The following is a 16,689-nucleotide window of genomic DNA, read 5'->3' as shown; positions in this document are numbered from 1 at the left end:
GGGCTTCACACTCCGCGCAAACGATATGCGGTGTACTCCTACGCAAAGCGTCACAACACCCCAATAGTCTTTTTACAAGAGACGCATCTCATTGCAAAAGAGGTCGGGAAACTGCAATTGAAATGGAGGGGTCTCATATGTGCCACAACCTATTCTGCGTATGCACGCGGGGCGCTGGTCTGGGTGCGACCGGGAACTCCCTTCCAGGAGCTTCGGAGAGTAGTCGACAAAGAAGGTAGATATGCGCTACTGGAGGGTCTGCTGGATGGACAGGTAGTGCTTCTCGGTAGCATTTACGCCCCTAATGTTGACCAAGACAAGTTTGGGGACCATCTCACAGGGGTCCTTGCCCCATTTGCTTCTATACCCTGGGTCCTGGGAGGAGACTATAACTGCTCACTTGACTTGAACCTTGACCGGTCGCACCCACCTCCACTGCATTCCCCGGCGCATAAGCAAACCGATTGATTCCGGGCTTGGATTACACATTGGTCGCTCACTGATGCCTGGCGGATGCGCCACCCCCTGGTCCGCTTGTATTCCTTTCACTCCATCCCACACAATTTGCGCGTCCGACTTGACCGCTTCTTATGTACGGCGACTATCTTGCCCAAGATTGCCCACACAGACTACCTGGGCAGGATCATATCCGATCATGATGCTCACATTCTCCAGTTACACTGGCGGCCCCCACACCCACCGGTCCCCACGTGGCGCTTGCCGCAGGACTGTCTATCAGACCAGGTCTTTCGTCACGATCAGGAATGTAGCATCCAAAACTATTTCACGCGCAATTCGGGGACAGCATCATCCAGGTTAGTGGAATGGGATGCGTTTAAGGTGGTGGCCCGGGGAGAGTGCTTGAAGCAAATAACGGGTGTTAAGCGCGTACTAGAACAGGCCCTCACCACCGCGGAACACCGCCTGGCGACCCTCACCAAACGGGAAGTTACATCCGAAGAGGAGACGCGGAGTATAGCCGAGGCAAAAACGGCCTATCAAACGGCCTCCGCGGATCTGCGAAGGTACAACTTCCGATCATATGCCACACGGATGCATAGAGAGAGAGACAAGACGGGCACCCTACTGGCGTGGTTGGCCAGACAGGACACGGATGTCAAGCCCATCACCGAGATACTGGACCCTGGGGGGGTGTTGGTGCGTTCCCAAGCGGAGATTATGGGGGCCTTCCGCGACTACTACGCAGAGACATATAACGACCCCACCTCTACCCCGCAAGATGTAGTGGATCGCTTTCTCGATCCTTTATCTATCCCAACAATCACGAGGACAGAGAAGGAGGCCTTAGACGCCGTAATAGCCTCGGCGGATGTGACACGGGCCCTGCGTGCCCTGGCCCGAAATAAGGCTCCGGGGCTGGATGGGTTCCCCCTAGCATATTACACGACATTTTCAGTGCACCTAGTCCCTCGGTTAGTAGAGGTGTTTGCGGCGGCGCTGAAGAAGAGAGAACTGCCGAAATCCATGCGAGAATCCGTAATCGTGACGTTCCTGAAACCACATAGGGACCCACAGCGAATGGCCTCCTACCGTCCAATATCGCTATTGTCAGCCGATTGCAAACTCTTCGGGAAGACACTGGCGGATAGATATGTACAAATTATACGCTCTCTGGTTCACCCGGATCAGTGCGGATTTATACCCGGCAGATGCATGTCCCAGAACATACGTCGAGTCTTCCACATTCATGATCAGGTACGGGGGATATACCCTCGAGCGGCCTGTCTCATCTTAGATCTTGAGAAGGCCTTCGATTCCCTCACATGGCAGTTTCTGTTCTCGGTGCTGCAGCGAGTCGGCATTCATTGGGCCCACCCTCCTAGCCTATACGCGCTTACTGTACACCGGGCTGACCTCGCGGGTGCGCCTGGGCCGGTACATATCGACGGAGTTTGCGGTTCAGAGGGGCACGCGACAGGGCTGCCCGCTGTCCCCTCTGCTTTTTGCTCTGGTGGTGGAGCCTCTTGCCATATGACTCCGGCGGGAAGGGGAGAGCTGGGGAATCCCGATAGCAGGCACAGTGCATAGTGTTTCCTTATACGCTGATGACCTGCTGATCTATGTGCGGGACATTACGGACGACCTGACACCCCTCTGGGAAACTTTGAAGGAATTTACCGCGGCCTCGGGACTGCGGGTGAATTGGGATAAATCCACAATTTATCCGCTGCATCCGGGACTGCCTCCGCAGGAGGTTCACATAGGAGCTCAGCGAGTGCCCTGGAGCGCGGAAGCCCCCCGATACCTTGGTGTTCGTCTCTACCACTCCTCCACAGATATGTTCGAGGGTAACCATTGCTGGGCACTGGCGAGTATTAGGGCCACGATCGGATTTTGGAAGAGCCTTCCATTGGCTCCAATTGGGAGAGTGGCGCTGGCCAAAATGATCATGGTTCAGAGATTGCTGTATTTCTTTACCAACCTGCCAGTAATCCCGCCCAGAGCCTTTTTTCGGGACCTAGACTCCCTCCTTAGTGCACTCATTTGGGGGTCCGCCAGGCACAGAATAGCCCTGACAAAACTACAACTGCCCACCACGCAGGGTGGCTTGGGAGCCCCATCATTCGAAGCCTACTTCTTGGCAGCACAACTGCAATGGCTGTCTCATTGGACGGCAGACAGGTATAATGTGGAAACTAATACCATCGCAGGACAGGTATCGGTTCCGGAGAGCCGTCGCTTGCTCCTCCCTGGCACTCACCCAAAGCACACGTACCCTTTGCAGGTGTTGGTTGCACGTAAGTGCATGTTGCGGATACACCGCATGTCCCCGGGGACTCCGTTGTACTCCCCTCTACTCACACTGGTGGGATGGCCCAACCGGGAACACTACTACACAAATAGCGCGCTTCGCACATGGACGAGGTGTGGCTTAACGGAGGTGGAGTCCCTTTTCGAGGACGGGCAACTAAGACCGTTCCTTAGCTTGGTGGAAAAGTACGATCTTCCCCCAGGACAATTCCTGCTTCACCGCCAACTCCTAGATAGCTACCGACCGCATCGGGACCTAAGTAAAGGGGAACCACATACACACCCAGTGCTCCACACGATCCTACACATGGGAGCAGGACGCCATCTAACTACATGGCTTTATAAAGCCATACGGGAATTGACTAATAAACCATTGGAGACCCTCCGGGCCACCTGGGAAGCGGAAATCGGGCGGGTGCTCCATGAGGGGGAGTGGGAGAGAGCTTTGAGGTACCCTAAGAAGGTCTCCAGAAACGCACGCTTTAAAAACATCCAATATTACATCCTACACAGGGCCTATCTAACACCTGCACGCCTCCAACGATTCTACCCTGACACTCAGTTCCTATACCCCAGATGTCATGAGCAAAATGCAGACTTCCGGCATATGTTTTGGAGCTGCTCCGTCATTCAAATTTTCTGGCACCACATTCACACTGCTTTGGGTACCCTCACTGGGCTAACTTGCATGAACACTTGGGAGGCCAGTGCCATAGGCATCTTTCGCGTAAGTAAGCAGCACAAGGTGCAGACTCGCTTCCTCTCCCTTGCGGTGCTCTTGGACAAACGCAGCATAGCCATGCATTGGCGTTCCCCCACCGGTCCTCCGGTGGCGGCGTGGGTGGGCGCTACACACAAATGGGCGGCGGCGGAGGAGGAGACATTACGGGAGGAGGAGGTGAAAGGGACCCGCAAGCATCCTATATCAATGGAATGGGCCATGTTATTGTACCAGTTTAGGCGACTCTCCCCGGGGGCGGACCCACCAGACGACGCATCTACACAGCTAATCCAGAGTACACAGTCACAGGCCCTGCCCAACTGATTCCACAGACTCCCAACCGCGCGAGCTCTTAACAAGCCCTAGCTTCAGGCACACTATTACGATTCTCGCACTAACTAGGATAGGCAAACATGAGTATCAGAGGGGCCTTACCCTTACGACGCTACATACCCTCACTAGTGTAATTGGATATATTCTTCCATACCCGTCCCCTAGTTTATGCCTGTGTTAAACCCCAGTTCCTTTGCCATATATGGAACCCGAGACAGCAGGATATAAACGTTACGATATCTGTATACATTGTTTATGCTTCCTGGTTACGAATCATCAATCAGTACAGTTGTTAAGTACCATTACAGGATGTATAATCGGATACGACCACTGGAAGAATATGAATGATGTACAATGTATGAAATATGAAAAAGGCAATAAAAATAAGTTAAAAAAAAAAAAAAGGGATGAACAGAGTAATCTTTGATTTATGTTGTGTACGTTATTTTAGCCAAATCGACTCTTTGTTCTCGTATTTTTTTTCTAATAAATTTTAATACCAGTATTATTTCTCATCTACATCTTCACCAGGCCCATTTCCCTTGCCTCTCAGTGGCTCTTCTGGAGGTCGAACTATATTTATTTTTACGGTCCTCCCATACATCTTTGGGGACAATGATGCTAAAAAGAATGTCTAAATCTTTCCAGAGGAGACCTCCAATTGCTGTTAGCCTATTTAGTTCTGTATACCAAGAATGGGGCTCCTCCCGTAATGTAGGAAAATGTCTGGTAAATGAAAGTAAGTCAGCCCGCGACCAAAATACATGTTCAATGGAGTAGTGCAACCATCATTCCCAGCAGGGACCTCTTGTTAAGGGAGCAGTGGTACATTAGTATTGCTGTGTGAATCAGCATAATTAGAAAGTGTAAGAGGGTGTTTTTGTAGGGCTAGTAAATCCATTTTTAGCTTTTCTTCATTAAGGTCTCTTTTTTGCTGTGTTGGTGGATTTCAAAATGCGTAAGACCTCTGCAATATGCTGTAGCAATTTAGCTTTATTCCAGGTGTGGGCCGTCAATTTTGTATTATTAAACCCTTGGTGTGACTAAATGTATTTATCAGGCATATTTTGATCAGTGAGTGGAGATTCTAGGTTTACTCCAGATGTGTGAAGAAATAGTTTATATTCACCATGAAACAAAGTGGAGGTAAAAGAAGCTGAGTCCAACAGACGAGCTAGCTTGCTTTGGGGACAGGTAGATGGTAGGTCAGAAGTATCAAAGTCTTTACCTGTAAGGTGGTCTAACAGAGCATTACACTGACCAGTATCGGTGCAGGTTACTGGTTTGTCCTGATATGTAAGAGGAGTGGCTGTAGCCTCCTGCCTTGTTTTGATCTTTTATTTTATTGTCAAGAGCCTCTTTCCATGATGCTACCAATTTGTACGTTTTAATCTGCCTATTTCCACACGTTTGTGCGATTACTAAAATTGAGTAATGCAGAGTATGGGGTGTGCCAGTCAAATGGTGAATTATCATCAAATTGCAGTTGCCATATGGCATCAATGGAAAAAAAATCTTTTTCTTTCCACGTTTTTCAATAGTGTCGTTGAGAGCTATATACCTATTTCTTATTTCTTTAGTGGCTGCAGCTAGGACCTGGAGTAAAAATTTGGTGTTAGTGGGAATCACAAGGTCTTAATGTTTTATCTTCTGATTTAGGGAACAAGTCAGCTGGTCATAAGCGAACATAGGGGGTGCCAGGGCCTTCTTATTTAACATAGGGTGGTGGTCTATGAGAATTTACAAGGATCATGTCCTTCACCAAAGAGTCCTCTTTATCCTCCTCTTCCGGTGCACTAGGAAATGGAAGAGAGGTGTAAGTGCCAGTAGTGGCAACCCCCTGCCTTCTCCACACCTCTTTTTTCTTTTCTGAGTCCTTCCCTATGCATGAGGACATTGACGGACATCCAGGATTGAAGCTCTTTATGTATCAGGTCTTTTATCTAGCTGGCTGTGTGAAGATCTGTAGCTGCTAAATGCCACTCATTGAATGCTTCTGATTCAGTTGGTTGAATTTTCTGACCTTTGAGGAGCAATATTTGCATTAAATAGTTTAAATGATACCCTCCAATGGTATCATTTAAAGGAAACTGTAGTTCTTCCTTTTTAGATGTTAGGGCATGCCATTTGGGCATCCAAATACAGGCCCATAGGCCCACATTAGTGGCCATCTGATAAGCCGGTGTATCTTGCAGAGTGGCGGGTCGGCGCTCATAATACCTTTACTGTTTTGAGAGACCATTATTTGCATGACCTGCTCTAATTGACCCTAGGAACCTGACAGGCAACGAAACATAGAAGAGAGATGCTACTAATGTCCCCGGAACTAGTTTCCAGGGCTCATTCCTGACCCTTCAGAAAAGAAGAGGGAAAGGCTATATCAGAATGACTACATAGTAACACATTTTTCCTCATCACACGTTCGGCGGGCGTGTCCTAACAAAATAAATGTCAAAACAACAAGGTGATGGATGGAATGCTTGAATAAATCTCAGCCACTGGCAATCGCTAAGGGCTGCATCCTGATCCCTTGTTTTTCGCGCACCATGCCACCTCAGTTTGGACCCAGCCATATTCACATCAGTCTTGACCATGTTCCTCAATGGGAACAGTCCAGCCCGAACTGCCATACCAAGTCTTCCCTGAACTGGAACACAGGCAACCCAAGACCGGTTTCCCCCTTGTTATGGGTTCTTCAACCAGATATAGCTTTGTTCAAGTGGCACAGTGAGCCTGGGACCCACCTCTGGATGGATTGGGATGTGGCCCGAGAGATTGCCAGTGGCTGGGATTAATTCAAGCATTCCATCCATCACCTTGTAGTTTTTGCATTTGATGTCCTAACAAAGTAGGCACAATAGGTTTGGTTCTAAGACCCACAACCTTGCCACCGAGCACCTAGATAAGAGAGCTGAAATGTTATGCGAAGGAGAGCGAGCGATATGAAGACCGGAGACATTGACCCTTGCTATTGACTGCGGCAAATAGTATTCCATAATCAGGGTGGCTGTCAATGGACCTGATGGAAATAATAAAAAATGTAGTCAAGTTTATTCAAGTAATTAAAATAAGAAAAACCGAGAACTGACATCAAGAAGTGAGAGCCTGGAAAGGTCCCTACCCAGGTGCATATTTAACCTACCCACACACCACTCCACTTCACTTCAATGTATACGCAAATGTAATAATATGCATGAGGACCAACAGTACCATTTTTATTTTTTAAATATAGTATTTTATTGACATTTCCAAGACACAATACTAACATCAGTTGATCATGCTATACCACAACTTAAATTGCAAGCTAAACCCTTGATACCAACCTCTTCTCCCCGGTGTCCAGTACACAGTTGGAGTCAGTCAATGTACCATCTGGACAGACCAGGATTTTCCCACTGTAGCGGACCCCCGAGCTGGCCAGGGAATCCTCTGCGCCCGTGGCTCCCATCTCATAGTCCCATTCCTTCTTGTTATGCTCCTGTTGGCGCTGCCGCTGTGGCAGGCCTGAGTGTCCAGCCAGTCATTAGGCTGCTGAGGAAATACGCATTTCCATTATGTTGGACCCTGATTTTCCCTGGAAACATGCGACTATACCGCATATCCCTGTCCCGTAGCTGCTTCTTGACTGCCCAAAAGGTTTTCCTGTGGTCTTGTACTTTACAAGTGTAGTCTGGGAATATCATTATATTCTGACCTTCAAATTGAGGAGTACTATGTGCCGGAGTATGTTGCAAAATTGCATCCTGGTCTCTAAAATTAAACAGGTGTGCTATAACCGCATGCGGTGGTGCTCTGGTTTTGGGCGGCAGCCCTGTGCACCCATTCAATTGTGAAAAATAAGGAGAGTCTTTTGGATCACAGGGTGGTCATGATCCAATCCTCAAGGAAGAGCTCCATAGATTGCCCCTCTGCCTTCTCCGGGAACCCAACAAATCGAAGATTATTTCTCCTTGAGCGACCTTCAGCATCCTCCACCTGTGCATCCAAGCGAATCGATAATGACCATAGCTCTGTGACTGTCTTCTGTAGGACTATCACCTTGGTCTGCAGGGTCTGTAGGATACTTTCATTTTCTGAGACCCTGTTGAAAATCTTACGGAAGTCTGCATGGAGCAGCCCCACCTTCAACGCCACAGTATCTATCTTCGCAATGGTGAGCTCTCTGGATCCATTTATCTCAGCCAGTATTTTTGCCATTGAGGGGGCCATGTTCCCCGTGAGGGGTGTGATGCATCCAGCCGTGGTCCATGCAGGTAACAGTGGTGGGGCGGTGGGACGGTGAGGCAGGGTAAGGCGGGATTTCGAGGGACGATGCAGAGGGAAAATTAAATAAATAATACATTTTCCCTCGGCATCATCCCTCAAAATCCCCCCTTACCCGGCCCCACCGCCCTATCGCTGTTACCTGCACGGACCGCGGCTGGTTGCATCGTATCACCTGCTGGACCATCAGGCTGCAAGGGCTATGCATAATTATCTATTTTGTTAGCCTGCACTGATTTCAACAATTTATCTTTGGCCAAGATACACTTTCAACTTCACGCCCTCAGTAGGAGTTGGGTGGTCTTTGATGAGCACATGGCACCGGGGGCCCAACTCCCCACTCCCAATTAGAGACAGTCTGAGAAAACCCCCACCGCCCAGCACTTACTACAGGTAAGGGGCTTCTCCAGCTCCACCAACTGTAGCCCAGCAGACATGTATGGGTGGCCCTGTCAATATGCAGCGTACTCAAGCATGACAGGCCCAGGGCCCGGTTTCTACAGCATTTAGCACCAGTAGAAGTAGAAGAGAGAGGACACCTCCAGACCCAACGATCCTTAATTATAACTGGCAGCAAAGAAACAGCACTTGATCAAGCCCAATTTTAACATCCTGGAGCCTCACCATGTCAATCCCGGGTTTCACCCAGCCACCTCGCCCAGCAATCCGTTCTGTCCCTGGGTGGCAATTAACATCAGAGGCTGCCAGGGGCTCTGAGGGTACCGGCACTTGACACTCCTCCATCACTTTGGGCTCCCCTGCAGTGCCTCCCCCCAGAGGCTGCCACATCGCAGCAGCGCACTTCTCTACACTGCCCGACCCCAGTGCCAGCCCGTGGACCAGGGATCACCGCAGAGTAAAGCCGGTGAGTGGCCGCCTCGCCTGGAGACACCAAGGCATGGGCAGGCCCCGCAGGTCAGTCCTGGATAGCGCCAGGCACTGCACCTTGCCAACCCCGATCCCAGCTGCACTGTCACTGTTCCACCTCATGCGCTCACCTGCCATGCCGGGTGCCAGAAATCCCTCACAGTCATAGGTGGCTCCGCCGGCTCTCCAGGTTTTGCTGGTCCGATCCCTCCGGAATCACCATGGCGCACTGCTCCCAACTGCTGCCCCAAAACCAGCACACACTCCCCGGCCCCCAGGACCGCAGCCTCACAAGGGGAGGCGGGTAGAGGGGAGCGTATCTCCTGAATGGCTCTTTGCAAGCAGCCCGCAACTCATGCAGCTGCCTCCACACGTCTTTAGGCCTCAGTCACCCGCAGCCTCTGCTTTCTCTCCCCCTCGAGAATCCGATCTCATGTGGACTTTGTCGATGGGCCAGGTCGGACTCGGGAGACTCCCAAGCCCCTGTGCAACTATTTTTAATTACAACTGCGCAGGATTCTGAAGGATTATGTTCTCGTCTGTGGTAGCTCTGGCGAAACATGTCTAGGGAGCCATCTTGCCTGGCCATGCCTCCAACAGTACCATGTTGGACAACTAGCAATCAGTAACAAAATAAGAAAAGCAACCCCTTTGAGATCAGGTAAACGTTGTCCTGTGGTGTAATATTTAATAGCACTGGTACCTGAACTAACACCATGGCCACGGTACCTTTGTTGACAGTAAAAATCAATAGACTCAAAATCAATAAGTGTACACATCATCTACTGAACCTAATCAGAAGAAAACAAATATAATGCTTTAACCCAGCCGCAAACAGGAAAGGGACAACATTGGAAGCAGAGACATGAACTGTTGAGCAGAGTGAGGTGCTGTGAGACAGATACCTCAGGGAAAAAGGAGTTCATTCAAATAGGTGCCTGGAAGTATTCTGCAGTCCTTTCACTCAATCCAATTCGAAGGCAACCACACAACACAGCCAGGACTAAGATCTACTTTGGCATTCTCCACCATTTTTGACAAGCCTATTCAATAGAAACAGAATCACAAGAGGGTTGAATGCATTTAATTTATCAAATGCACTGCAGCATGGGGTCAGACTCAAACAGAGGCTAATTGGACCATACCAACTTTGCGTTTTTTTGATACCTTTCATCACATCTCCCTATATTAACACAGCCAATAGGGGCATATCCCGGCGTAATATGATGGTAGTTACAAAACATTTTGTCTGATCAAAATGATCTTCAAACATCAAGCTGTATTTGGACATGATATTGCAGAATGTACAACTGTAGCACAAGCAGCAGAATGACACGTAGGCATATAACTCGTGATTTCTGTTATTACTCAAGTTCTCACAATTTCAGCACAACAGGTCAAGTGTCCTATGGACGTTTTGCAAGCTCCTTTCATTGAGTGTCACAGAATAGGCTCAAAAAGAACATGGGGTCTACAAGTCCACCTCAGCCCTCTTTGTTGCTGCGTCCTTCCACAGCCCGTCATGTTCCCTTATCCCACACCAGCCATCCAAGTTACTTCCCCTGTCTGCACTTCAAACATAATGCTTTTACGCTACTTTTCTTATTTACTGAACCAAATCAGTATACAACAAAAATTGCTTGTGTAGACGCCAGTATGTGTGGTGTGCACATATCCAAAATGATGTGACTGCCACATAATAGTGGTGTATGGCCAAAATATTGAGTTTTTTATATTGGGGCAAGAAATATCGGTTAGAAAATATTTTTATCCAAAAATATTATGATGCAGAAATACTGTTGTGAAGAATATCTATTTTTTCAGGTACATAAGATTGTTATTAAGAGTGTCATTGATGTTCACCCCTTCGCTGCTAGGCCTTTTCCCCCCCTGTGCTAAGCCTTTTTTGGGCTATTTGGGGTAGTACACGCTTAGTCCCCTGTAACTATTTGACCACATAAGGTATCCACGCCAAATTTGAGTCCTTTTCTTCCAACATCATGGGGATTGTAAAGGTACCCAGGGTTTGTGGATTCCCCTGGAGGGGTCCCAGAAATTAGCCAAAATACGCAAAATGTTGTTTTTGGGGGGAAAAACGGGCTGCAAATGAAAGCGTCTGGGTTTTTCTCTGCAAATGATATCAAAAAGGGTTTGTGGGGCTAAAATCACCATTTCCCCAGCTTTTAGGGAATGACAGACTTTTGTCAGAAAACCAAAAATTTTTACAAAGTTTTGCCATTTTTCTGGGACATAGCCTTTTTCTGCTATTTTTTGTGCTTTCAACCTCCTTCCAGTTAATGGTAGAAATGGGTGTGAAAGCAATAATGGATCCTGGAAAGCTATACATTTTAGAAAAGTAGATAGAAATTTGAATTCACCAAGGGATCATTTGTGTAGATCCATCAAGGTTTCTTTATAGAAACTAACAGTTAAATATAGGAAAAATTGAAAATTAGTTGAAAAAAACAGCCTTTTGTGTCAACGTTTTTACCTGTAACTTCTTCTAATTATGACAGCTCTTTGAAAGCAATATACCATTACATCTGCTGGACCTTCCTGGTTGTGGGGATATATAGGACTTGTAGGTTTACTAAGAACCCGACGAACCCAGAGTCAAAAACTGAGCAGCAATTTGCAATGGTTTTTTATTATGTTCCGGGTATATGGCAATTATTGTGGGAAAATGTATACATAGAAAAATCTGTATGAAAGACACCTATGTATTTCTGAAATGGGAACAAATTATAGAGTTTAGACACAGTACATATTTGCACATTTTCGAAATTGGGAATACTCATACTAGCATGAGAATTATCGGTCAATTCTCAAAATAACTTCTTTTTTACACAATGTCTTTCATTTGGAAGGCAGAAATGCATCAAAAATCATTAGGTAATAACAGTTGCTTTACAAATCTGAATTACCCTAAGTCTCCCGATAAAAAACGTACCTCACTTGTGTGGCTAGGCATAGTGCCCACGACAGGAAATGGCTAAAAACCCAACGTGAACACACCACATTTTCACAATGAAAATTTACCCTTTTTTTGCGAAATGTCTAGCTGTTGTTTTTGAACACTAGCTCTGCCAGCACCTAGGGAAACGTAGCAAACCTATACATTTTTGAAAACTAGACACCCAGGGGAATCCAGGATGGGGTGACTTGACTGCCTCCCACCAGGTTCTGTTACCCAGAATCCTTGCAAACCTAAAAAATTGTCCAAAAAAACACATTTTCCCCACATTTCTGTGGTGGAAAGTTCTGGAATCTGTGTGGATCCACAAATTTCTACCCACCCCGCGTTCCCCAAAGTCTTCCGAGAAAAATGGTACCTCACTTGTGTGGGTCGGGCTAGTGCCCGCGACAGGAAACGGCGCAAAACGCAACGTGGACACACCTCAATTTCGCAGTGAAAAATGCCCCTTTTTTGGCAAAGTGCTTAGCTGTAGTTTTTGAACCCTAGCTCTGCCGCCACCTAGGGAAACCTACCAAACCTATAAATTTTTTAAAACTAGACACCCAGGGGAATCCAGGATGTGGTGACTTGACTGCCTCCCACCAGTTTCTGTTACCCAGAATCCCTTACAAAACCGAACAAATTGACAAAAAAAAAAATATTTCCGCACATTTCTGTTGTGGAAAGTTCTGGAATCTGTGTGGATCCATAAATTTCCACTCACCCCCCATTCCCCAAAGTCTTACGAGAAAAATGGTACCTCACTTGTGTGGGTCGGCCTGGTGTCCGCTACAGGAAACGGCACAAAACGTAACGTGGTCACACCTCAATTTCGCAGTGAAAAATGACCCTTTTTTGGCAAAGTGCCTAGCTGTCGACATTTCTGTGGTGGAAAGCTCTGGAATCTGCGTGGATCCCCAATTTTCCACCCACCCACGTTCCCCAAAGTCTTCCGAGAAAAATGGTACCTCACTTGCGTGGTTCGGCCTAGTGTCCACGACAGGAAACGGCGCAAAACGCAACGTGGTCACTCCTCAATTTCGCAGGGAAAAATGACCCTTTTTTGGCAAAGTGCCTAGCTGTAGTTTATGAACCCTAGCTCTGTCAGCACCTAGGGAAACCTACCAAACTCACACATTTCTGAAAACTAGACACCCGGAGGCTTCCAGGGAGGTATGGCTTCTGTGGATCCCCCAACGTTTCCTTTCCCAGAATCCCCTGCAAACCTCAGTTTTAGCTGAAAAAATCACTTTTGTCACACATTTTTGTGTCGGAAAGTTGTGGCATCACCGGGCTCACACAAATTTCCCACCACCCAGCGTTCCCCCAGGTCTTCCGGTAAAAATGGTGCCTCACTTGTGTGGGAGGCCCAAGTACCCGTGACAGGTAAGGGTCCAAAACGTAGTGAGGCGACATCAAAATTGCCTATCTCAAAACCACCTGGTTTTGCAAGGGGGGTCACCAGGGTTTTTGACCCCGTGCTCAGCAGCGATCTAGGGAAACCTACCAAACCCACACATTTCTGAAAACTAGACACCCAGGGGCTTCCAGGTAGGTATGGCTTGCGTGGATCCCCCAACGTTTCCTTACCCAGAATCCCCTGCAAACCTCAATTTTAGCTGAATAAATCACTTTTTTCACACATTTTTGTGTGAGAAAGTTGTGGCATCACCGGGCTCACACAAATTTCCCACCACCCAGCGTTCCGCCAGGTCTCCCGGTAAAAATGGTGCCTCACTTGTGTGGAGGCCCAAGTACCCGTGACAGGCAAGGGCCCGAAACGTAGTGAGGCGACATCAAAATTGCCTATCTCAAAACCACCTGGTTTTGCAAGGGGGGTCACCTGGGTTTTGGCCCTGTGTTCGGCGGCCATCTAGGGAAACCTACCAAACCCACACATTTCTGAAAACTAGACACCTGGGGGCTTCCAGGGAAGTATGGCTTGTGTGGATCCCCCAAAGTGAAAATGGTGCCTCACTTGTGTGGGAAATAGATTTTTTTTTTCACTTTTCACGAAGGCACTTCACTCAGGCTGCGCCTTTTTCCACACCCAGGTAACCATCCTTCAGCTTAGCCTTTCAGTATAGTTTCTCGCATCTGTGCCGGTAAATGTGTGAAAAAAGTGATTTTTTCAGCTGAAAATTAGGTTTGCAGGGGATTCTGGGTAAGGAAACGTTGGGGGATCCACGCAAGCCATACCTCCCTGGAAGCCCCTGGTGTCTACTTTAAAAAAATGTGTGGGTTTGGTAGGTTTCCCTAGATGGCCGCCAAGCACGGGGCCAAAAACACAGGTGACCCCCTTGCAAAACCAGATCGTTTTGACATAATAAGTTGTTTCTACAGCGTGAGAATTTCGGCACAATATTGCAAGGAAAATGTGACAGACATTTTGAGGTTTGCAGGACATTGTGGATAAAATAACTTTTTGGAATTCACAAGAGAGACATCACCATGAACTCCCATGGGTTTACAACAATATCTACAGTTGGTAGGTTATTCTTAGATGGAATTAGCAGAAAAACTAAAAAGACAAAGATTCGTGCACATCCATCTATTCCTCAAACACACACACATACTGGTTGGATTTGGCACGAGGGCGAGTGATGGTTCAGTATATAAAACCATTCACACCGCCAGTCGCGGGCCCATCACATTACAACACTCACACCAGCAGACAGCGCCATTCAAGGACCTACATTCCTGACACAGCAACCACACAAGCTGATGGATTGCGTGGAGTGGCACTCAGCTAGCAGTGTGTGTAGTGACCAGCAGCAAGTCACTACTCACACACCGCCAGCCGAGCGCCAGTCCACGCACACCGCTAGCCAAACACCAGTCCACGTACACCGCCAGCCAAGCACCAATCCACGCACACCGCCAGCCAAACGCCAGTCCACTTACACTGCCAGCCAAGTGCCAGTCCACGCACACCACCAGCCAATCGCCAGTCCAGGCACTCCGCCAGCCAATCGCCAATCCACGCACACCGCCAGCCAAGCACCAGGCCACGCACACCGCCAGCCAATCGCCAATCCATGCACACCACCACCCAAGCACCAGTCCACGCACACCGCCAGCCAAGCGCCAGTCCACGCACACCACCAGCCAAGCGCCAGTCCACACAGACCTCCAGTCAAGCGCCAGTCCACACACACCACCAGTCAAGCGCCAGTCCAGGCACACCACCAGCCAAGCACCAGTCCACGCACACCGCCAGCCAAGCACCAGTCCACGCACACCGCCAGCCAAGCGCCAGTCCACACACACCATCAGCCAAGCGCCAGCCTACACACACCGCCATCACATTTAGGATTTTTTTTAGACAAAAATAAAAACACAAACAAATTGCAAATAGATACAAATCTACTAACAGAAAATCAGAAACTAAATACATTGCACTAATGCCAACCTTGAAACAGAATCACATTTTTTAAAGAATACAGACCAGGCAGTTCACTTTACCACTCATGGATGCTCCCAAAAATTATTTTGCGTGTGGTACGCTTCAAAACAAGCAGGGACACATCGACCAGGGTTAGAAGTACACTCGGGGCAGTACATATGAGTTTCCTTCCGCGTACCTCTTCGCCAACAGACTCTACATCTCCTAGTGGGAAAGTCTTTTGAGGATGTGGGAGGAACGAAATCAGGAAAGTGGCGATCTTTCAATCGAGCCACATCCTCCACCACTCCAACTCTAGGAACACTTGCCTGTTCCATAACAACAAGGCTGCCTATCACAGATTGCTGAAACTGAACAAAAGTCAACTTTGATGCAGGAGAACACTCCTTGAACACAACAAAAGCATTGAAAGTTGCTAAATTAAAGAGAAGGATGGCCAACTTCTTATACCAAACGTAAGCCTTACGAATAGCAGTGTAAGGTTCCAACCTCTGATCTACTCTATCAACATCAGTGCACCACCCATGTGCTTATTGTAGTCTAAAATGCACACAGGTGTGCGCACTTCAGAAATCTGACCCCAAACAGCCACAGGTGAAGTACTCTCATCATGGATGGTAGTCAGCATGTACACATCCCTCCTGTCCACAAATTTCACAGCTAGTAGTTCATCACTACGCAAGGAACTGCACTGTCCCCTCTGAAGTTTTCTGCAAACAAGCTCTTTTGGATAACCTTTACGGTTAGAACGGATTGTGCCACAAGCAAAAGTGTCCACTTTGAGCAATTCCTTAAACAATTGCACAGCAGTGTAGAAGTTATCAAGGTACAAATGGTGGCCTCTGTTAAACAGTCCTCTAGCAAGATCCCACACAATTTTCTCAGAAACTCCAAAAGTGGACGGACAACCAGGGGGGTCAATAGTGGAATCCCTACCAGTGTCCACACGGAAATTAAAAACATATCCTGTCCTACTCCTAGACAACAGATACAGCTTAATTCCATAGCGTGCCCTCTTGCTAGGGATGTAATGCCTAAAAACCAAACGGCCCTTGAACAAGACCAAAGACTCATCAATAGATATATCTTTCCCTGGAGTATAGATCTCTGAAAATCGATCTACAAAGTGATCAAGAACTGGCCGAATCTTAAAAAGACAGTCACATTCAGGGTGATCTCGTGGCAACGCTAAAGAATTATCAACAAAATGCAGTATCCGTAGCAAAAGTAAATACCGATCACGAGTCATAACCGCAGGAAATATGGCCGTTGCCATCAAGGGACTGGTAGACCAATATGAAGCCGTGGACGGCTTCCTTATCAAACCCATCAATAAAGTCAAACCCAAAAACATCTTCATCTCTTCCAAAT

Source organism: Triturus cristatus, chromosome 2_1, assembly GCF_964204655.1.
Source record: "Triturus cristatus chromosome 2_1, aTriCri1.1, whole genome shotgun sequence".
NCBI classification, from domain to species: domain Eukaryota; kingdom Metazoa; phylum Chordata; class Amphibia; order Caudata; family Salamandridae; genus Triturus; species Triturus cristatus.
Note: the sequence above shows the minus strand (reverse complement) of the source record.